A 24,953-nucleotide genomic window follows, 5' to 3' on the forward strand; every position below is an offset into this window, starting at 1 on the left:
TTTGTTGTTCCTACCTGAATATATATATTTTTTATTTTCCAAAAATGTATTTGTCATTCTTCAAGAGAGAGCTTAAAAGTATGAAGTAATCGCAAGTGAGTGAAAGATAAAAATGAATAATTCTAATTTGTTGCAGAATTTAAGTGTAAGTCCTTGTTGGACTCAGGGTCGAATTGAAAATGAACATTTCATATTTTTCAGTACTATATTTCCCTTTATTTTTTATTCAATTTGTCCTCCATTACAAGCAATAACAACCTCGACACGCCGGTGAATTGATTGGTACTCCTTGACGATGCAGATTGCCTACATAACCTACCATACTGACATGATGGAAGCATTGAAGCGAGTCCAAATTTGGATGAGAAATGCGGCAGATATGATTCTCTAAGCTACCCAAAAGTGCAAAGTCCATATGATTGGGGTCAAGGTTAGAGGAGGGGCACATGGAAGTAGGCCAGATGTTCTCCCTATTGTGGCTCCAGAAGAAATTTCAGTTCTTCTTGGCTGTATGGGAGAGGGCGCTCCTGAAAATAACTTTTGATGTTTTACTCTGTCCAAATGAAGATGCCAAGTGTCTCTGCAGCCTTCTCGCTCTGACATTGGCACGGAGAAGATTGCACACACGTTGCCTTTTTTGTTGCTGCTCCGACGTTTGTAGACTTAGAGACATGGGGTGAAAACAAAACTTATTTACTTTAATTTTGTAATTAAAAATAATAGGGATGAAATCTTTAATGTTAAAAAAGTATAATAATTTTTACTAACAACATAAACATTAAAGTTAGTTGAAATAAATAGAAACTACATTCGAAATAATAAAATAGTAAATGATATCAACAAATTCTTTTTTGTATTCAGTCAATTGCGATAGGGCATATAGTTGTTTTGAGATTCCTTCTTTAGTTCCAAGCTTGTAAAATCCATCTTCCGTTACGTTCATAACCACAGCTAAGAGATTAAACGATTCATCCCACCCTTTATCTACATCGGGTATTGGAACTCGTACCGTTCATTCAAAGGTGCAGTAGGATTTTTTTTGTCAGACTGTCTTTTCATTTTTTGTGCCTGCATTTCGGGGTTCTTTTTTTATTCCATTTTATTATTGATGGCCTTTTTAATAATTAAATAAACATTGCATATAATGTTAACCTCACTTGCTTTGACTTCTTCACAAGTATTTCATCAAGGATATGGTCCTCACATGGTTTGCACGTTTCAATTGCAATTTTGACAATGCCTAATCCTTTTTGTTTTTTTTAACATAGGCAGAAAATGTCAAGAGAAATTAGTTTTTTAGTATCCACAGAGGTAGGAGGCTTTCAGTTCTAAAATAATCAAAACTGATCTTTTTCTTCCGTCATAGGGAGGATTTTCATCAATGAATTCTATTGGTGACTGTAGCTCTTGAATTGGCTTACTTGCTAATTCATTTTTCTCCCCCTGTTATTTGAATGATGGTTATTATATTTTCAAGTTCTTCCTCAGTCTCTACATCTTGAAAAATGTCATCTCGTAGAAATGACGTTGGAAGGCCAACTCTTGCCTTGCAGCCGAATAGAGCTTCGTATGAACACCTCTTAATCCCTGAATGAAAGGCTGTATTCTTCATAAGCTGAACTAATCTTAATCCCTCTCTCCAACAGTTGCTTTTTTGATCTTGCATCCAAGTGCACAACATATTTCCAATGTCCTGATTAGCTCGTTCGACGCTCACAAGACTTCGTTAGTGGCATGGCTTCATGTGGACGATTTTTAAAGCTGGCATGTACTCTTTTAGACCATTCACCATTCTGTTTACAAATTATCAGCCATTATCAGACTGAAGAATAACTGGAGCACCAAGCAACGTAAATATGTCGATGAGCAAAAGTACTGATGCACTATACTTTGACTTTGTATTGTAATTTACAGTCTGTTACTTATATATATTATATATTTTGCCTACATGTGACCCCATCATTATAAATAATATATCAATATATATCAATAACTTTGAAATTTTATTTTACAAAGCTTTAAGACACGATCTTTGTGAACATGTTGAGTAAATATGGCCGCCCTCAGCAGCAATCACAGCCTCCACACGGCGGTGGAAAGCCTTGCAGGAGTTGATTATGAACTTTTCGGACAAGTTTTTCCAATCCTTCACAATGACGACCTTCAGGTAGTCCATGTTCGGATGAGATGTCCTGTTAGTCGCCCTCTCCAAAGCACCCCACACAACAAAGTGCAACGGGTTCAAATCTGGCGAAGATAATGCCCACATGTCCTTGGGCCAAAAATCAGCCATGTTGTCGGTGCAGAACTTCTGGTATTTTACCGATGTGTGTGAGGGTTCCCCATCTTGGGTCCACACTTAGTTGTCCTCTTGGTAGGTGGGACTTAAGATATGGCAGTATGGTGAACCTCAGCACCTTGTAGGAGGGCTCCTGGTCGATTTTCTCCCCAGCCTTAAAAAAGAAGGGAGGCATCTTCTTGCCGTCTAACGCCACAACCCTAGGACCATTATTTGGGCCGGATGTTTTGTACAGAACACCCCTTGACCTCCTCTGGTGATCACCCAAGCCAATGGTCGTTCCCCACGGGTGTAGGCCTGGTCCACGGTTAAAATCTTCTCGCCAGAGAAGTTTTTTATTGTGTATCCATTTGCCTTGATCCACACACGAACTTTCTTGCACCTCTGCAGTCTCCTTTCCTTCAAAGTGTCCATCAAAAGGGCCTGGCGTGGGGTCCTTTTGTAAGAGGGCAATCACAAGTTCTCCTTCACAGCTCTCCTGATTGCCCCCTCCTCCACGTCAAACTCGTTAGAGAGGCGCTTCAGGGATTTTGTGGGGTCCTCCTTGATCTTCTTCTTCAGGTTCAGAAACTCAGAATCCCTTTTCAAGTTTTGTCCCCTACTTCCTTCTTTCCTTGAGAGGTCTTTTCCATCCAGGCGATCCTCTTCCTTTTTGCTTCTTGCTCACTTATGATGAAAGATTTGCAAAATCGTAATCTTATCTCTTAAGATGAAATTGTCTTCATTTGGATTCTTTTGAATCTATTACACTTCCACTATTATTTCAATTTAAAGTAAATAAACCAATTTTTTTTTGTCAACTGTTTTAAGAAATTTCGAACATACTTATTTTTTTTTAATTGCTCAAAATATTTTAACTTTTACAATTTTTTCAAAAATTATTTTTAATAAACTATTTTGATGAAATTATAAAGAGCGGGAGGGCCTTGAAAGCCTTGAGCGATTGTTCACATAAAAGCTATAAATTTTTGACATCCATCCCCTCAGTATAGTTATTTCCTTTATCACATAGGTGTTTGCAGCTTATTTAATTAAACGTTATCACAGCTATTTTACTCTTGTCTCAAACATTCTTCAAATTATCAAGGTGATAATGTTAATTTTTGGTTTCTTTATTTATACACATGTACAAGCGGATAACATTATTATTTTCTTTTATGGCCTCCCCTTCCATCTTTTTTTTTTTTGAAATTCAGTGTTCGTGTATATCAACAATAGGAGCCCCTAAAAAAAACATTATTTGGTAACCCAAAAACTAATTTAAATATTTGTTTATAGCTGAGAAAGTAATGAAGTGTCATTGTAGAAACAAATAAATAAATAGGATATAGAAAGGGTATGATAAATTAAGAATTTTTATCGAAGGTGGAGTACAAATGTGATACACAAGTTATATATATATATATATATATGTTACGAGGATATTTGATTAACTGGGATGAATAATTACCCCAGGGAATTATCAGAGGATATCTTTTTGACCTGGAAAATAAACCTAGCATTCAAGGAATTTTGACCATCTACCAACAATATAATTACATTATTCATCCCTTGATAAATTAGAACAGAATTGCTCTTGTTAATCCTAATTGATCATCCATTTAATTACACAATTAGTAAACAGGGTAAAAAAAAAAGAAAAGACTCGAAAATAAAACTTATGTAATTACATGATAAACAGTTAAACGATAATAATAACTACGTCATAAAAATGTTGTATCTTTTTTTAAAATTATTCCATATGTTATTCCATATTATTCCATAAATGGAAATATTAGTTAAATGCCTATAAATACTCACATGATTATAAGACGTGGAATTTTTATATAAAATATTCATCACGTAATGCAAGTTTTGGAAATCAAATAAGTACCAATCAAGGATAATAGAAATACAAAGTTAGACCATCATGTAATCGGGCATGTTAGAATTTTTTTTCTGATGTATTGTACCGAGTGCTGGGTAAGCCAGTCTGATTTTGATAAAACAAGCAACCAATCATAGTCTATGACGTCACTATTGGTAGAATATTTATGTTTAATGTATCATACCGACTGCTGTGCAAAAAAAACAGACTTTGACAAAACATACAATCACTCATCTACTATGACGTCAATATTAAAAGCGTGGTAGAAGTCAAACATCAGACGTAAAAGCGTTATGGTATAACCTTGTATTTCTATTAACCTTGGTACGAATCAGTTTTTGATCATGAAAAGTGAAACTTCAGTGGTTATTAAAAAAGAAAATACAAAAAGGAAAAGATAAAAAGATATGCAGGCAACACATGAGCTATGACATTGATGCCAAAATGTATACTGATCCTCAGCTCTTTAAAGCTGAGGTAGCAAATTCTAAGAATGACTTGCGCTATTTCGAAGATAAACAATTTAAAATCCAGTTCTTTATCGATTTTGGAGCACAGTTTTATATTCTCCCTACTAACCTAACTCCTTAAAATCTTTGAAGAGTCGAGTCTCCTCTCTCTTGTGACTTTTGAGGGCCAAAGAACAATCCCCTGGTGAAATGCTTTAGTTATTTTCGTGTTCAATGAATCTAAATACAAATGTAAATTGATATTGTTGACGTTGCACATCCTAGACTCGGTGTGGATTTTTTTAAAGTCACTAATTTAGTATAGACTTGAGAAATAAAAGTATATTTAAGCGTTCAGAGCATTTTACTTATAGTATCGCAACCTCACCACTTACTTCTTCTTCTTTATTGCAATAAAACAAGCGTGTGTTTCCTTCTTTTTTTCTCAGACTTTGAATTACGTGATCCCACTTAGCATTCAGTGACTCATTCTATAGTATTGTCGATTGAGCTTTGCTATGTCTAGGAGACTCAGTAGTACTAAATTAGCAATTACAAAAAAGAAAAACTGAATTTACTAGGTTATTAAAATCTGGAATTCACTTTTGTCTAGAATTCATATCGTAAAGAAGGCCTCAAGAGACTATCGGCTATGTTGAGACTTCTGACAACTTAATCGAATGATGGAACTGGATACATATATTCTCCCTAATATGAGATACTTCTTCCAAAATATGGGAGAATCTAAGATATTTTGTAAAATTGACTTTTGCAAACCCTAACACCAGATTCCTAAAGAGAACAAGGATATACTTTTATGGACTACTTGATTACCTTGAGGACATATTGGTAGAGTCCAAATCCCTAGAAGAGCAAAGGTTGTTTAAATGCTTATCAAGACTTCAAGAGAGAGGGTTCCGTCTTTCCAAAGATAAATATAAGTTGGCCAAGACTTCCTTGAATTTCCTTGGAAACCGTGTGTTTGTGGAAGGCATATCTACTCTGAGAGTAGGGTCGAATCCATTCGGAGACTTGCCCTAACAAAGTCCCACAAAGAATTACAATCTTTCCTGGGAATTATTCAATATTACTTGAGATTTGTACCAATATACCGGTTCCCTTCATCCATTATTACTTGGGGGTGTAAAATTTGATTGGGGCTCTCCACAGCAGAAAACTAATGAAATCAAAGCTAGACACAACTTTATGCTTTTTAGAGAGAATAATACACCATTGGTACTTACATCCTACGCTTCCTTATACGGAATGCACACTGAATAGGAGCTTAGTATTTTCATACATTCAGTCTTGTTGAAATACTAAATGAGTTAATATCTTCGAAATATATCTCCATGATTCATATTTTTATGAGTTCCACTTTAAAAGTTATTTAACAATTTCAAAAAATGATTCCATTTTTTGAAAGAAGACTGCTATTATTGAGTTTATCAAAAAAGAAGGAACCTCATCTTGAATCATGGAATCAAAATATTCCATATATAATCAATTTACAAATCAAATTGCATCCAAAATGTATAATATTTTAGACATTAGTATCACTTTAATGTACGTTGTACACACAAAGTTTAAAATAAAGAAATTAAAAAAATAAAGATCTAAGAAAAGTACGAAGGAAATTATTATATCAAAAATATTTTTTATGTATGTGGGGTTTTACCTTGAAAAAATAGTTATCATTAAGAACATCATTATATATCATCATATTGACGTTGATGATACTCTTATTCATAAAAATGGATTTTTTAGTATAAATTAATAAAGTTTTCCCTTGATTTTTGGTTAATGGAGTTATGTGTTTACATAACTTTTATATAATGAAAAAATACCACATAATACAATTGAACCATTCAAAATAATGAATCATTGGGCTAGAATGGATGTATTTTTTAAAATATTAGAGATGTTGCAGTCACTAAATTTTAACATCTCGTCCTGTTTCGTCCTAAAGTGGAATCCATTATCACTGAGAAATATTACTCATTAAAACTATATAATTTATATGGTAAATAATTTAACAAAAAGGAAGACACACACTTTTGGTTTTTAGAAAGGAGAATGCACCTTTGATATTTACATCTGACGCGTCCTAATGCGGAATGGGTGCTTAAAATACTGTCAGTCTAGTTCATATAGTAAAAGTGTAAATTTTCTTCAAATACATATATATTAATTTAAGAGTTCAACTTTAAAAGTTATTTTATATTTTATAAAAATTTATTTTCTGAAAATAGACATTATTTGGGCAAAAAATAGGTTGTGTCCATATATAATAGGCAGCGTGTCCGTTCATTTGAGTAAAGTAAATTTCAGCGAATATCATTTTAGCAACATTTAGTTGAGCAATTAAAAATTTGAGCAATGATTAATTTGAGAGTTTTTTCAGGATAAGTTATTTTATCGACCTTTTCATATATTAAACAATACAATATGAATGACGTCCTTCATCAACGTTATCCCTCACCACTGCGGTGTTTAATTTAAATGGAAGGAATCTAGTTGGAGCAACTGAGACTCTTATTGGATGTTATCTCAACTCTGCAAGCTTATGTGGAGGATACATTTACATAAAACTTTTTGAGTGGAATGGGATTCATACATCCCTATCGATAGGTATTTGTGGTGTAGGACCATAAAAAAAAGGCTTTAAATTTTCCAATTACTTTCCATGTCAAATGTAAGCCTTTGTTTCAAAACTGTATGTATTTTGTTCTTTTTAAGAAAATACTTGGAGAGTACCGGGAGTTGGGCCGGATCTTTTTCAGTGCTCCTTTATCCCTCTGTTAGTTTGTTCAAATGAATACACACCACTAGGCAGATATGAATACTTTTGTAAATATACTTTTAATTAAATTTAATTTATTGATATAAAATTGCATATTACATTTGTGTAATAGGGCGTTCCTTTGAAAATCAATACTCTACTTTTATTTCACTCATACATAACACTCTGGATACCGGAAATAAAGACGGTATTTTCCCTGTTCTAAAATTAGTATTTTTTCATTTATTATATACAATAACAAATTGGAGTAAAAAAGAGCTTGAATATATTGTATTTAACATTTTTTAATTTTCAAACTACAAATTTCGATAAAGATCCTTCAATTTTTTACGTTACAAATCTTAATCTTAACAATTGTTTTTGTCAAAAATTTTAATTCTTAGAACTTGAAATAGAAAAACTCATTACTTACAACGGATATCTATGAATATGCTTATTTTAATAGAATTACTAAGGAAAAAATGTACGTAAATGTAATTGGTATATAACGAGTATATCGGGTAGTACATTGAAATCTGAACACTTAATAATTCAATAATTTATGAAGTTTGAGATAATGAAATTATTTCATATTTTGATATATCAGATCATAAGTAATTACTTACTAAACAAAACAAACTTGAGCTCTCGGGCTTATGTAGAAATTGAGAAAATGACACTTGAAAATGTTCTACGAATTTCCATTCGCGCACTTCAAGCTGGTAGGCATCTCCAGGACCACCGTCTACGCCGTCAGCAAGTCCAAAACGTTCAAGAGGAAGAAGCGAACTGTCAAAAAGACCACACTAGACCCGGAAGGATGAAAGAAAACAGATCAAGCCAATCCCTCAAGTCCATATGATCCCGTGCATGATATATCTGGTTTTCGCACCAGACTCTCTAGAAAGCTATCAAAAAAGTGAGAGCAAAGATTCTTGTGAAAGTGGAAAGGCCTATTTTGACACCATCAATAAAAAAAATCCGAGCTGGGTTTTTTTCCGTTATAAGACTTTTTTAAACTCCTTTTAAAAAATTTTGCCCACCCTACAGCCCTGATGCCAACACTCTCGACTATACTTTTTGGGTACATGTCGAGGAGTAGGCCTGCAGTGTCCGATATCCAAACACTGAGGTTCAAAAAGCCACTGTCAGTCAGAACTGGGATGCCATGACATAGATGACAATATACACAGTGGGGGTCAGGCCTTCCACCGCCGCCTGGAAGCCATCATTGCCGCTAAGGAGGGCTACATTAATAAATAGGAGGGCTCAGATACATATCAGATATATATTTATAGTATTAATTTTCTTGAATTTCTATTGTTAATTGATAAATTATATCTTGCTTAAGTTTAAAATTCGAAGTGTTCAGATTTTAATGGACCACTTGGTAAGTGAAAATATATACACTGTGTTTTTTTGTTGCAAGTTTCATATTGTAAGTAGGGGCTCCCATTCTTGCAACCCTGAAATTTTAAAATTAATATACCTTTGATGGCTATAAGATACATTAAAATAGAAAGGAACGAAACTGTTTTTCAAATATTTCTATAAAATTGATCATGGAAAATTGGAATGAATTCAAAACATTTATTCAATATACATATCCAGGAGGATTTGGAAAACAAAATGACGTCAATAGACTTCTATGTATCTAGATTGCTATGTTTCATAATTCTATTTTGTTCACTTTTATAATAAAAATTCCCCATGAAAAATATTTTTGGCTTTTATTAACATTTGGTGTTAGCCCTTGTTTCTAAATTTTTAGACATTTATTGTGAATTTCTTTTTTCCAATAACATAAGTTACAATACTAAATTTGTCTGTTGGTACATATAAATTTTATTTAAATATCTTTATAGGTTTAGTAGTTTTTGTAGTTTCAATATTCAATTATTTTTACATCAATTGGATTACTTAGTATAAGTTGGGGAAAAAGTCATTTCGTATTTCCCACCCTTTTTTTAACTATGTATCATTATTCTTCATATCAGATCATACGAAAACTGTTGTAAAGGTATGATTGTATAATACAAACACTTTTTGACAAGTATTGCGTTTGGCCGGTTCATTCGTGAATTATCGTGCGTCGGGTAAAGATGTCTCAAATTAAAAAATTTGACATATTTTTTTTCTGTCTTTTTATTACAATCTAATTAACATTTAACGTTATAAAACAGTTTAAAAACCAATATTAACTTAAGCTAGAATAATATTATTCACACTCCATAGCTACTTTCCCTGACTTTTTATGTACGTACGATTGAGTTCCCTGTTGTAGGTACCCCCCCCCCCCACACACATTTTAAAAGTGAAGAACTGAAGAAAAAGCAAAATCTGTTCTTTCGCCACCTGTATAAATCGTGTTATCTGCATTCAATGCAGCTTGATGTCGTTCTTCAATAATATTAGTCTTTTCAAGTTTAGTCTTCTTTATAGGCTCACAATTGTCATTTTCCTCTTTAAGAAATCTCAACTCACCTGAAAAAATGGATCCATAAGTGAAGTTTTATTTATTATGTGAACATTTAAGCAGGGTGAGTATTTTAAACCCTTAAATAAATATTGAAATCAATATCTTGAGAAATCTGAGATCAATGTCTATGAAAGTGTCGTCTTTAGATTCAGCTGACAAAACTGTATAAGAACTTAAACAAAATTGTTAAGATGTCCTTCAAATACAAACAGCCATAATTGTGTGCCTCCATGCTGGGTGCACGACCAAGGACACAAATAACTCCGTTGATAATTATTAGAGTTAGGTTTTTTGAGCGATTTTTTTTTGGAAAATGAGCAAAAAAGCGTATTTTTTTGAAAAATGAACACCCCAAATATAAAAATTGTAATCAATGTTTATTTATATTTATCATAATATAATAAGACATTTTCAGATTAAAAAAATATTTTCTTCCTTTAATTATTGACTTTGATCAATATACGTAGTTAAAGTACTAAAATACCGTTCATTGTACTAATTTGTAGTTGAAGGAATTTTGAATTTGCTGAGATCTTCTAGAGTCTTGTTATATGGAGGCATCTCATGATCAACACCAGTGATATTACGTCCACCCTTTTGTTTAAATGAAAAATCATGATTTGGTAGTATTTCTCATAAGTTGCAAAGTTCGATGAGGATTATAACAGCATCCTTTTTTTTCAAAATGTATCCTTCCACTAATTGGCTGTTGTCGGAATCTGGCTCCCTTACATAACCGATCATGTTATCATGAGCCTTATTGCATCATATAAATAGTTTTACCTCCAAAAAGAGAACCTAATCAATAAGGGTTTTTGAATGTGGATTTTTCTTCGAAAAATATCATCAAAAGCTGTTGTGTAATCTAACTAAAATTCAAACTTTCACTATTTTCTTCCTACCAGCTTAGAAAAATGAGCAATTTTTTCACCAAAAAGTCCAAAATGAGCAATTTTTCCTATTCAGATCAAAACAAGAAAATGTTTGAAGAATAGAGTTTTCACTCACAAATCCTAAGTCAAATAATGATACTATAGAGCTTCAATTAATGTTAAGATATCCGGTGTCAAGCTAGAATTTTAAATTCGTGCAGTTTGTTGAACTGGATTTATTTTGGAAAACCATTTATTTAATTTATATATGTTAGGCGTCTTGGACAGATTGTCCAATAAACGTGCATATAATACTGTTGATTCATTGCGGGCTTCCATTCTCGAGGCAGTGACCAACATGGATAGGGGTTTCCTCATCAAGGCTTGTGCCAGGTTCTGGTCCAGTTTAGAGGGGTGTAGTTGAGGCTGAAGGTAGTTAGTTTGAGTGATTGACTTGTAAGAGGAAAATATTTATGAATTACTTAAAATTGTTTGGTAAATATATTATTTTATACATTATCCTTAAATTTTACGGATTTAAAATCCCCACCTTGTATTTTATATACTTAGCTAACAAAAACTCTACCTATTATTGTTTTCTCATTAGTCGAGATTGATTCGAAAAATATGTCATTCTAACAAACCCTTTTTATATCAGTATAAACAAGGAAAATATAAACTTTTGCCTAGCGTATTTTTATAAACAAAGCAAAAACGTTGGAAAAAATTACTTATATAACTTCAATCAACGCCACAAAAGTTTTCATATACTCATAATACAATAAAAAAGAGTATTACAAATAACTTTTAGTTTATTTGATTTATATTTGTAACAAACATTCAATATAATGTACAGAATGAGGCATCTTTTTTCAAAAAAAAAAGAAAGAAAAAAAAAAGTTTGAGTTGGGAAAAATCTGTGATATTTTTCAAAAATATTCTATGAATAATTTTTTAATATGATAGTACATCTTATTTTGATGTTAAGAAGTTTAATTTTATGTGACATAGATTTAAGTGTATATAGAATTCCTTTGTTCATACAATGAATACTACAATGAACTATATTAAGAGATGCAAGTAAAATGAAAATATAAATAAAAGGAGATGAAAAGATAAAAGCGTGTATATTGCATTCGTAGATGGTCAGTGTGTGAAATGTAAATTAATATCTTGACGGTTTGGTCCTCTAATTTATTGATCAATTATATGAATGTCCTGGTATATGGACTTGCGTCCATCCTTTGTTCCTTTGAATGCATGTGTTTTCATTTGGATATCCTACCCACACAACTACAGTTTTGAACTTTATGTTTAGGGATATCATCCTTTTATGAAGGGGATCCCATGCCTTATTTGGTGGATCTCACCTCCAAAAATGGAAAGGTAAATTCATTGTAGAGATGAATTTTTGCATCAAGGCCTTTGATAATGACTTCTACCTTCGTGAAACATTGCTCAATAAAAATTATCAATAACATCAGTCAGAGTCCATACTCCTACGATAAGGAATATTTTATTGATTCGAGCTATTTAGTGTCCTTGACAAACAAATTTATTCTCTCCAGCACAATCATCTGATTGCAATTTTATTCATGATAATGAATTCGTGCTGTACACTCCGTACGGACTATTAGCTACTATACATCCTAGACCCTTCAAGCCTTCCTTTCGAGTTCCTTACTACTTGTGAGTCAGTTATGTGATTTGTACAATATGAACGTCATTCAAATTTCAAAACTCAGTGAGTCTGGATTACTTAATTGTTATCTTGATTTCATTTAATAAAAAATGTATAGAACTACCAAAAAACTAAGAAAATGAAGGACTTTACTTAGATTCTAATATCTTTTTTATTCATATGCTTTATATTATAGCTTAACTTATATTTCAGTTAAAAAAAATTACCTTTGAAAAAAGGTGGATTTCGATTGATTTTTGGTCAATTCAGTTTATAATATTTATTAAGAAATTGAAACAAAAATAAGCTGGTTAGGTTGCGTGAATATATATTACATTTATATTCCGACGAAAAAAATTAATTACATATGAGTCTATATAATTACATAGTTTATATGTAAGGGGATACATAATAACTAGTTAATAGATCCTTCATATTCAAATTAATTGATTAGTACTATCTAAAATTTGTAGAAATAAAAATCACCTTCTGATTCTAGAATGTCCAAAGCCTAAGGCCCATCTGCTAACATTTTCATTTGAAAATTCATAACATTTTTTATAAATATTTGAAAGAAGTGATGTCTTTTAAAATTGACTTATTTTTTTAAATTTCCAAAAATATTTCAAATGGAGAAATAATATTTACTATTGTCAATGTGATTTGCAGCTCCCTCCTTGGCCCAAACAACGCCAGATAACACTTGGCTAGTATTATATAATATAAAATATAGGGTTGTTACTCACAAAGTAAGTGAAATCTGTGAAAAAAAAAAAAAAAAATACGTCCTCATGCTAGAGACTATCACTCCACCTTCCGGAGAATATATTTTTATTTTGCTCATGCCCTATTAAACCTTTATGTGATAATTTCTCTTTTACTTTTATGAAAGCAAGAGTGTCCTAACCGTCTCAGATGTCTTTTGGCGAGTGTTCTAAAATTGGGGACATTTTCAAGGACATATAATAAGAACTGGAGGGATTATGGACTAATATAACTCTATATCTTATTTCCACATAACAGTAGAAGTGTAGTACAAATTTCTTTAAATTATGTGGGACTAGGTACTTTTTGCCTTCGGACATCTTGCCTAAAACCATTTCGCCTTAAGTCTATTTTGCCTTAATTTATAAATAAACAATGAAAGAATTATGTCCCAAAATTCTAATACATACATACTCTCAAAATGTAACTCATTACATAGTAAGCTATTTAATGAGTTCAAACTAGATAAAAAAATGGTTGATAAAGTTAGAATAATAACAAAAATAAAACAATATGACAACGATTCCAACGTGCTAATTACAACTCCTTTATTCATTATCATTAGACATTATGGATTATGATGGATTGACAAAAATGAGGCAAGAGCATTAATTATATCATTATTCCAACAGAAAACATACTTTTTATGCATTTAATAGTAGACATTACTATTTTTTTTTAACTAGTACCAATTAATTCTGGTGCTCAATTAATAAAAACAGAAAAACAGTAAAAGGATCTAAGAACATATAAAAATGTAAAGACAATATATATTTTCCAAGAACAATAAAACGACAAAAAAATATGAAAATAATATGTAAAACACTAGTTCATTAAAATTTTTAAATAATTTCTGGTAATGTTTAAAATACATGTACCGATTTCCATTTTGTTTGCTCTGTTTGCATACACACAGTCCTGTAATTTTACGATTACTGCATGCAGGTTTACGTCACTTTTTGATATAAGAACAAAAAAATCCTGTCTCTTTATTGTCTTTCCGAAAACCACTTCCGGTTCTTCTGCCAATATGTCATATATTGGCCGCAGTGTTTTACATTCATATACAATATGAGATGTTTTTTCTTTACTCTTCCCTACAAAAGTAGCAAAATTTATCGTTGCTTAAAAAACACACACAGTAAGAAAACCATTTTTCAGAAGGAGTCAGTAATGAGTTCTGAAAACTATTACAGGCTTGTCTTTCGGTTAACTGTATGTTTCTCCCCTTTACAACATTTTTATATTGAACGTACCCCATAGTTTGAATATTGGAGATTAAAACAATCATAAGATACTGTAGAATTCCAAAAGTCCTCTCTTCTTAAACATATCAGAATCCATTCAGCTAAAAGATATTTCCAAAAGCTTCTTAAATCAATGGCTCCAAGCCCGCCTAAGCTTTTGGGAGTAGTGGTTCTTTTTTTATAGATATTCCGTTTGCGGTTAAGGTCTAGGAAGTTCATCAATGTATCATCTATCTCTGAGCAGATTTCGATGTCATACATACATATACGTAGAAGATGAGTTACCTTTGGAACTATATATGAGTTCCAAATTTGAACTCGCTCCCATCTATGAAAGTTAAACGATTTAATTAGATTTGTGGTTTTCTTTATTCGTGAAATAATTTCCTGCTTATTGTAGTCCATTGAATCCTTCCCAATAACAGCTCCAAGCACCTTGATCCTTGATTTTGCAAGCGGGAAATATATTGAGTTGATGTCATTATTATTTGATATTAGCTCAGATTTTTCTATTTTAATTTTTAGGTCTGACAAAATCTCGAACCATGACAAGAGCCTGTATATTTCAATGGTGAATGCTACCGTTAAAACTCTTCCAGTCACTATGATTGCTGATGTATCCTCGGCATAAGTGTAAATAGATTCACAACCAATAATCTTTGTTTTTTCAATACTTCGTTATCCCTTATTTGTAACAATGAGGGATCCACAACAACTATAAAAAGAATTGCTGCTATAGGATCTCCTTGCTTGCATCCACGTTCTACATGGAAATATGTGTCCTGACCCATAACTTTTAATGTAGTTTACAAGCTTATTATAAATTATTATGAATTCTCAAAATCCTTTGCCTTTTCAATATTCTTGTAGTGTGAGTATGCGAGACCCAGTCAAAAGCCTTCTCAAAGTCAATATAATACAATTGGAAAAATTATCGAAAGCATTCTATAAGTAATACACATTATTTATTGAGATTTAATAATTCAATGGAACATCAATTTCAGGCAACAATAAACATAACAACGTAGAAATTCATATATTTAAAGTTTAAGGCGAAATATCCTTAAGGCAAAATGGCTTTAAAGTGAAATGCCTTAAGGCAATATATCCTGAGGCAAAATAATTTAAGTCAAAAGTAACGGCCACTAAATTATGTATATATAAACCCGATAATAAATAAACTATTTTTTTCTAATTCCAAATAAATTTTTTTATTGTTCGTATATTGACATCTTTTTGCATTTTGTATGTTTTTAACATTACTAACGTTTGCATTAGATCTGTATATCGAACTATAAATGTTCTTTTCAACCAATTTTTATCATCGTTGTTTTGTAAAATAAGTGATACAAATTTCAGAACTCCTTTTATTACGATCTTTAACCTTTAAAATATCTTCCTTTTTAAATAGAAGGTTCTGTGACCACATTTATGAGAGAAAATAAAAAGAACATAAATAAATTGAAGTTTTGGTCTTTTTCTACCATAATTGCTAAGAAAATTTCCTTCAAGTAGTAATTTCATTTCATTAACAACCTAACATAAGTGCTCACAAAATGTTTTATGGATCTATTAAAAGATTATTTTTTATGTAGAAAATAAAAGTGATTGGTCCTTGATAGTATATTGATAAAAAACTGTAATCAAAAACATCCGTTTTAGCTGAACATAGGTTCGTTTCTTTAAAAAGGTAACAGTTTATTTATCAAAACTGTTACGGTAAAAGTTTTGAAATATATCAAGTACATAACGAGCTTATTTGTTCATTCAAAATCTTGAATTTAATAGATAAAATAATAAGAAAAAAAAAGAAGAAATATATCAAAGCTATGTATAGCTTAGACATGTTTGGTAATTTTAAGCTAGTATATACCTATTTAGCATTTTTCGGATAAATTGGGAGTATAATCTCGGCAAATTATAATATTTATAGCATGGTAATTTTTTGGTCAAATCTACTGAAAATTTGTGAAGTTTTTGCTGGTGATCTTATGTTTTGATTCATTTGATGTGACCTCCCCTAGCTTCAATAAGCTTCGTAATCCTTCCCTGAATCGTGTTGCAGCCTTGATTAAATGATCAGCTAAAAACATCCTGCAGATCTTAATGTTGCTAGCCTTTAAAGTATTGTAGCTCAAATACATTATTTTTTTTGGTTCCACACAATAGTAACTTCCAAACATAAACAACTTCCATACATTTTGTGTCAGTTATTAATTTTTACCTCATTCTAAACGTTGATTAGTTGTACGTAATAAAGATAAAAAGATTTGGGGCTTACACAATTTTCTACTATTGAAAAATAAATGAAAGTGACAAACCAATTTATGGATAAACTTATTTTGTTTATTATTCAAAATTCAGCAGTTTATAAAAAATATTTATTTTTAGAAGTATAAAAAAACTTTTAAAAGTATTGGAAGAGTCTTCTCATAAATTTATTTTTTCTTTACATCTTTTTAAAGTAGAAAATATCAAAGCACACCAAACTACCTAAATCTTATTTATCTGTGAACAACGAAATTACAATGCAAAAATGTATTTTTTATATTTTTGTAATATAATTTGTGAAAATGTGTACCATCATAACAAAAAATGAATTTGATAATCGAATGAAATTTCCATTCAAAATTATTAGATTAATATGTATAACGTAAGTAACATGTTTAGACTTCTTCGAAAATTAAATATATATTTTTTAGTTTTGTACAAAATAATTAGTCATGGGACGATTAAAAAAAAATTCGATGCCGATTCAGATTTCTATTTTTCTGTATTTTAAATCATTTTTATTAGGGGGGGGGGGCCTGGTTTTTGGAATTCTTCCCAAAAAAATTTCAATATGGCTCTCAAAAAAGGTAGACACTATGTATAGCGTTTATAAACGAAGTAAACACAAAGAAACAAACAATGTTATTAAAGAATAACAACAAAATACATTATGATTTAACTAGGCAGTATATATTTTGTTTAATTATCCATATACATGGTTCATTTATTGAACAATGGTACTTTTAAGTTTAAAGATGTTTAATTAGCCGTATACACTGCTCATTCTGTGAGTTATAGCTGCGATTTCTTCTTGATATTTAATTTATTTGTGCATTCTTTCATCAGTTAAACACTTTGTATTTAGAAAGGCCGGAACAAATTGTAAACACAAAATCACAAAATTATGTATGTGAGCAATATATGATTAGGATTTCAAATTCATAGCATTTTTTAATGTTTTATTTCTGTTATTGTTGGCAATTTGTACAAGGTTTATTAGTTTTTAAAGCTGTTATGATTATTCTTTTATTTTTGTCATGAAGATGGAAGTATAAAGTGTATTAACGAATTTGTGTGCCTATGAGTAATAGAGTAACTCTGTTGAGCTTTACGTTACACCGCGTTGTGCATTAAAATCTGAACATTTATTAATTCAATAACATTATCCAACAAAATCACACTTTTTGTATGCCCAACAACAGCATATGCTCAACTTAGTACGGTTTGATTCCCTGATTCAAAATATGGTCTTAATTTTTGTCTCATAGCCTCGTGGCCTTCAAAAAAAGGCATGGTATATTTTGTTATTTTTGGGTATTTTAAAGGTTCAAAGCTGTTTTAAGGCCTCAATGTTGAAGATACATTATGTTAATATATTTTAAACCTGAATGTTAAAAAATTCTAAAACCATTTTTAATTGTCTGCATCATACTTTTAACTCGAGTTATTATTGTTTAAAGTGGAAAATAGTAGTTTTTTGTTCAGAGGCTCATAGCTTCAAGACGAATTGATTCATACAGCTTAAAAGTATTGCATTTGATAGCTGAAAGTATGAACTTTAATTTAAAAAAAAGAACTTTCCCAAAAACGCTCTATATCGTTGTCAATGTAAGACAATACACGACAATATTTGAAGAAAAAAACTCATTTTTGAATTGATCTCATAATAAAAGTCCATAAGTATTCGTATGCCCCAGCTAGAAGAGATAGAAACAAAGACAGAGAAGAAGAAAATAAATAGAAGCAAAGGTAGACTTTTTCTCTCTCTTTGTTTCTATATAATTTCTTTTTCATTTTTATAGCCAAAAAAAAAAGTTTGGCCTTTTTCTGAAGGCCACGATACCATGATAGAAAAAAATAAAGGCACATTTGGAATCAGGGAATTAAATTCTATTAAATAAAGCAAATATTGTTTTTGTACCACTTTTGCTTTTGGACAGTGTAATTAATTAATGTTGAGTGATTGAAATTAACTTATATTTTAATATATTAAAGCATTAACAATTAGTTACAAAACAAAACTAACTGTGTAATTAACGAATTTCCCTTCATGCATTCCAAGCACTTGGGCGTCTAAAGGGCCACCGTCTACGCCATCAGCAAGTACGAAACGTTGGCAAGGAAGTAAAGCTTTGTCAAAAAGAACTCGGATGAGTAAAAGAAAACAGGCCTGGCCAATCCCCTCAAGTCCATGAGGGTCCATTCAAGAGGTTTTAGGGTTTTACAGAAGACTTCTAGAAAGTTAGAAAAAAGTGGAGGAAAAGAGCCTTGTGAGGATGGAGGGGCCTCTTTTGACAGTAACAATAAAGGAAGCCCATCTCCTCCGTTGCAAGACTCTTTTGATTAAGTTTTGAATGAGTCTTTTGAACTCTTTTGATGAACAGATGTATTCATTCATTCAATTATGTGTGAGTTCTCTGTCTATTAAGCATTCCCTAGCAACAAATAATAAATAATAATAATATTTCGGTACCCTACTTTTTTTCAGAATGCATCATCTAAAATATTGGAGCTAATATTGAAATTTCTAAGAATTTTCTCCTATAACAATACGATGCTAATATTGGATATTTCCCTGGATATATCGGTTTTCCGATTTTAATCTGATATATCAGCCCACGTCTAGTCTATCAATGACGTATCTATATACATTAGCTAAATTATTTAATTAGTTGAAACAAGGGGTTCAGATCGATATAGTCGAATGTTCCGTCAAAAATATAAAACTAAATCATGAATAAATCCGAAATATTGAGCAACTTAATTAGAACTCATATTTACTGAGACAACGTATTTCACTCTACGAGATTGTGTGGCTATTCAAATACCTAGTTGCGAAGATATTATTGATTAAACCATTTTCCTTTTAGACAAAGTATTATATAAGGAATTTATTCGAGTTTGAATGAAAGGGTCAATTTTTTTGTAACCTCAATACTTTTTTTCGATTAACAAAAATAGAGAGAAATAACTAAAATATTTTTTGAATTGGAAAACCTGCATGTACAAAATATAATATTTTTTTCCTTTTACTTAGATCAATTAAGGCGGAAAGGAACATCTAATATTATTTTTTTTTAAACAAGGAGTAACAATCTAATACAGTCTTTGACAATGTTTTCCACCGGGACAGTTGTGGCGTCAGTAAATACCTTTCATGAATAAAGGTAATATTGTACATTTGTTATAACGGCATGATGTAGGATCTTTTTGGGGACGTCAGAGCGAAAAAGTCGTCCCTCAGAATTTTCCCTCCAAAAGATGATTCTACCTCCTTTGCAACCACATTAAAAGCTGCCCGGACAGCTGGAGACAAAAGGTGGGTTGTAAAGCCTCGAAAAATTCGTGTTCCAACATTCTCAATTAATTTTATTTTATATCTTCACCATAATGATCTAAAATCTGATATTCTTAAAAAGGAAAGCACGTTTCTAACGTTGTTTTTTTTCAGTTGTAATTTATTAGAGTACATTTTCATGTCAAAAATGATTTTGTTATATTGTATCTTAGCCAAAGTCCGTTACATTTTCCAAGATCCCCTATGGTGTTAACATTTAAAATCTTCTCCAAAGACTCAGGAATCTGTAATGTTGAGCCTTTCAGAGGTATATTTAGACCGAGAGATAACTCAAGCTTCTGTAGAGTCCATTGAACAACACAAAGAAGATAACTCTAAAATTTGCAACTGATAAGATGCTGCATGATTGGTTATAGACAATTATTAGCCTGATCCTGTCCTAAGACCTAGAGAGGTACTGAGATGTTCCACAAATCTGGTTCTTTTAGACATTTCAAAATCCATTCCGACTGAAGTGCCTTCCAAAAACATCTAAAATCCAAAATCTCCAATCCTTCAATGACCTGTGGAGTATATATTCGTTTGCAACATCTAACCATGGAAAATACCTTATGTAGCTGAAATTTTGGGGTTTAAAGGTCATTTTATGTTTTTCGAAGTAAAACATTGAGAAAACATTATCTTAATCCAAGGGAAAACAAAAAGTAAATTTTATGTACTAGTTGACATTTTGGACAACTCTCCCCTGCGGATGTGGTCAAGTCCTGTAAATCATTTAGGCCTTGCATCGAGCAAATGATTGGCTATGATGATGGACACATTGAATGTATTTTTTCATTTGAATTATTAAAAATTATCAAACCTCTCCTTGCTTCCCTTATTGATCAGCAATGTAGTTAAAGGTGGCCTGGATTTACTTGAACGACCCTGCATTTGAATGTTTGATGTTGTATAAAATAAGTAGAAATAAATGTAATCAAAAAATCACAGAGTAACTCTGAAAGTTTGAAGATTGTTTAGGAAGATTAAAAATTTAGCTTTCATGACTTTTTATTAGACTAGCTCCTAGTAACTATATGGGAGGAAGGAAATGAAATACAAAAATAACTCCCATGTTGATCATCAATTCTCCTCCGAGTACAACAAAGACTAACACTAATATCGCTCAAACAAATCTTAAGGGTTACCTCAATCTTTTATGAACACACACACACTAATATTTACTTTATTTTTGAATGCCCTCTGACCAATAATTATGGATAAACGATCACAGCTTTGGAAAATAAAATCAAAAAAAATTTCTGTTTACCAAAGTGTAAAAACATCGCACATATTTATGTCATATTTTCTACAACTGAATGGATTTTTCATGAGTGAAAAAATAATCATAAAAGCATTATTAAAAAAAATCTGTCTAGTTGGCAATTACAAAAAATTTTGCACTAGTTTTAAATCATATTTTTTATAACTCTAAGAATATGATATGCACAAAAAATACTCGTAAAAATGTTTTTTTTTAACAATAAATATTGCATTTGCTTAAAGCATTTTGTAATAAAAAATGTCTTATTCATGCATTAAAAAAATAGTTAATTTTTTTATAAAACAGGTTATACAATACTATAAAAAATTGTTTGATGATTTTTTTATACTTTATACCATATCTTATTTATTTTAAATATAAATCTTTACAAAAGTACATTACATTTGCTAACAAAGTATGGAATATTTGCATATTTTATACCACAGTGTTTTGGGGTTAAAAGTAATCGAAACAAACTTTTTAAAAGCAATTTTTCTTTTCAAAAACTTTTTTATAGGAAAAAATCTTTTACATATTTTGAGCTATTGACTCACACTAAATGTATATACAAGGGTTTTGATAGCTTTCATCATTTGGGGGAAGGGGGTTTATTTCCCAAAAATTATTTATCAACACCGTTATATAATTATTTGTATAGATATGTTTATGTTATATACTCGTTTACATGTGTCGATGTATGTACATATTACAACTTGATAAGCAAATTGTACAAGCTGCAATTTCTTTGTCTTAAAATGCATTATTTAATTACAATATAGTTTTTTCTAATTACCACATATTAATTTTCATTTTGATTTATTAAAACTACATTATTATTATGTTATTAGAAGTAATATAATATGGGAATTTGAACTTTATTATGAACCCCAGAAAAGTTATTTATTGGTAATTTGTATTAAAATAGTCAAAAAATGCACCATTAATATATCGGTCATCCACCGAATATTCAATAATTCTATTATCCTTATTCAGAGCATTATAAATCCCCTAGATCATATTTTTGGGGGGTGAAATACAATTTGCTTAAACAAGTTGCAAGTGGTATAAAATCGCATCTTGTACACAACATAAATTAAACACTATAAAATTTTTAGGGTGGCTTTAAAAACTTTTTTTGTGGCGAGAGGTTGTGTCCCACCCCCCAAGAGGATAGCTACGTCACAGTTTACATACGCAGATAAAATTATATAATATGCAGATGGTTTTATTTGAGTTAGAGAGATTAAAACTTGTAAGATGCGTTATCCTTCATATAAAGTATAAACTCATAGTGTCTAATATTAATAAAGATTATTTCCTATTTGATTCTTAAATCATGTTAGAATAATCAAATAATTAGTAAACATATATTTTGTTAAATTCCCAAGAAGAAAATGTGATTAAAAATGGCCGAGAAACCTCAGCGCAAGCCGAACTCTGACAAAAAGAGCTTCACAGTGGACGCTGCTCTGAACAGGAGAAATGGTAGCTTCTTGGCTGAATTGAGAGCTCAGGTCGGAGGAGTTTTTCTTGCGGTTTGGTGCATATTAGAGGGCGAGACGAAAAATAATTCTCACCGCAATGTTGATGGCCTGAAGGCCGTGACCACAGAGGTGTGGAACAAATTGTCCTCGGACTTTCATAAGGGCCAACTATGCTTCTGTTTGTCCCCGTATTGAAGCTGTCATTCCAAATAGATGGGGACATATTGAATAAAAAGTCTGGAAAATTGTTAAATTATCAACTTTTGAATCAAAAGTTTGCCATAAAAATGAAAACTGCTTTTAAAATGCTCTAATTTTTTGAGTCCTCACCCAGTACTAGTGCATGGAACTCTAGTAATCTTAAATCCAATGACTATTGTAATGATTCCACTTCTTTATAATGTGACTAAATTTAATTATTATTTATGCTGATTCTTTTAGTTCTGTTACATTCCATTCAAATTTTAATGTCGATATTTTTCTTATTTTTTTACCAGGAATTTACGTTGAAGGGGGATTTAAAAATATAAGCTAGCTTAGATAGTACTAAAAAATATATTGAATTTGGAGTAACATTCCTGGATTCCCGTAATATCTTGGATCCATAAGCAGACAAGCTGATGAATCTTTTTACCAAGTTTAAATAGAAAGCAGGAACTCAACAAATAATTGAATTGCTGTAATTCATAGACAATGCGCTCAGGAGAAGTTATTCTCTTGAATTCGTTGTGTGCTCGCGCCCAAGCGATTCCTAGGGAAAGAAATATACTTTATATATATGGATTTCACCAAAATATTCCTAGGTTAGATGGAGTAAATGTAATACTACAATGTTTATTTATACTTAATTAGTGCAACTCCATCTAACAAATTAAAGGAACATTAAAAAAACGAAAAACAAATAGAAGACATCGATCATTCACATTGGATAATGGATCCCCAATCAAGAGCTCACTATAAATACATGCAGTGTAATTAAAATAATTCGTATTCTGAGCTTAGAGAAGCATAGGGATGAAATTGTTCTTTGATTAATCAGAGGTTGAGTAAGTGGAGAGGGTTTAATCTTCAAACGTGGATTGCCATTTACAATATTCAGGTTATACCTTCGATACTTTATTGTATTAACAGCCTCGGATAAGTAGTTGGCGAGGCGCTTCATTAATTTGGTAGGATCTTCCTCGTCTTCTGTTCCAAGTTGGACATAAATTCTGGATCCCTCGTTAAATTGTGCCCTCCACTTCCTGTTTTCTTGAAGATGTCTTCTCCATCATTCGTCATCTTGGCCACCTTGAAAACCAGGCTCCTGGAGCACTTCACAAATCCCATAATCCTCGCCCCCTCACCTTTGATATCTTGGAGATATGAGATGCAGTGTTTTTGGCTTTTTGCTCACTTATGATGACGAGATGATGAATGTTTATTATGGTTTAGAACCAGGATGTGAAAAAATAATCACAAAATCTTTCTATATAAATGAGAAAATTAACATTAATTTACAGTCCACGTTTTGCTGCCCAACAAATTATATTTTTAATTTAAATAAAACTTATTCCAGAATTGACTTTTCTACCACTTTTTTTACATCCTTTTATATTTTTATACATTTATTTATTGAAATAGTTTGTAAAAGTATTGAATAGAAAAAACTTTGAAACACTTTGAATGAATTACCATCGATAACATAAATAATTGACTAAAAATAATCATTTGAATTTGTAAAAAATAGTTTTCTATAAAAGTTTTCCTTTTAGAAGATAAAAAATCTTTTTTGTAAGCTTTTCCTCAAGTACTAAATGTATGAATTGCAAAGATGATACAACATCTTCATAATTGTACATATAAAAATATAAAGTAATTCATATTTATCAATACAAGAGTCGACGATGCGTTAAGCCCCATTATTTTTACGAGAAAACGCTTTTTATTAACTATTAAGAGTAATGGATGAGTAAGATGTATGTAAGCCATCAATTTTGAGCTATCAAATGCTTAAAATACAGCTATTATGATAAAAATCCCTCATTAAATACGTTTTTCCTTAGATTTATATACTTTTACGTAGAGTATACAGATGAAGTGATTCGATATTTACTAATACATATTGTTCATATTTGTGAGGTTGAGTCCGATTTAGTCTGAAGTTACTATTAAGT

This window comes from Lepeophtheirus salmonis, chromosome 13 (genome assembly GCF_016086655.4).
Source record: "Lepeophtheirus salmonis chromosome 13, UVic_Lsal_1.4, whole genome shotgun sequence".
Taxonomy (NCBI): Eukaryota; Metazoa; Arthropoda; class Copepoda; order Siphonostomatoida; family Caligidae; genus Lepeophtheirus; species Lepeophtheirus salmonis.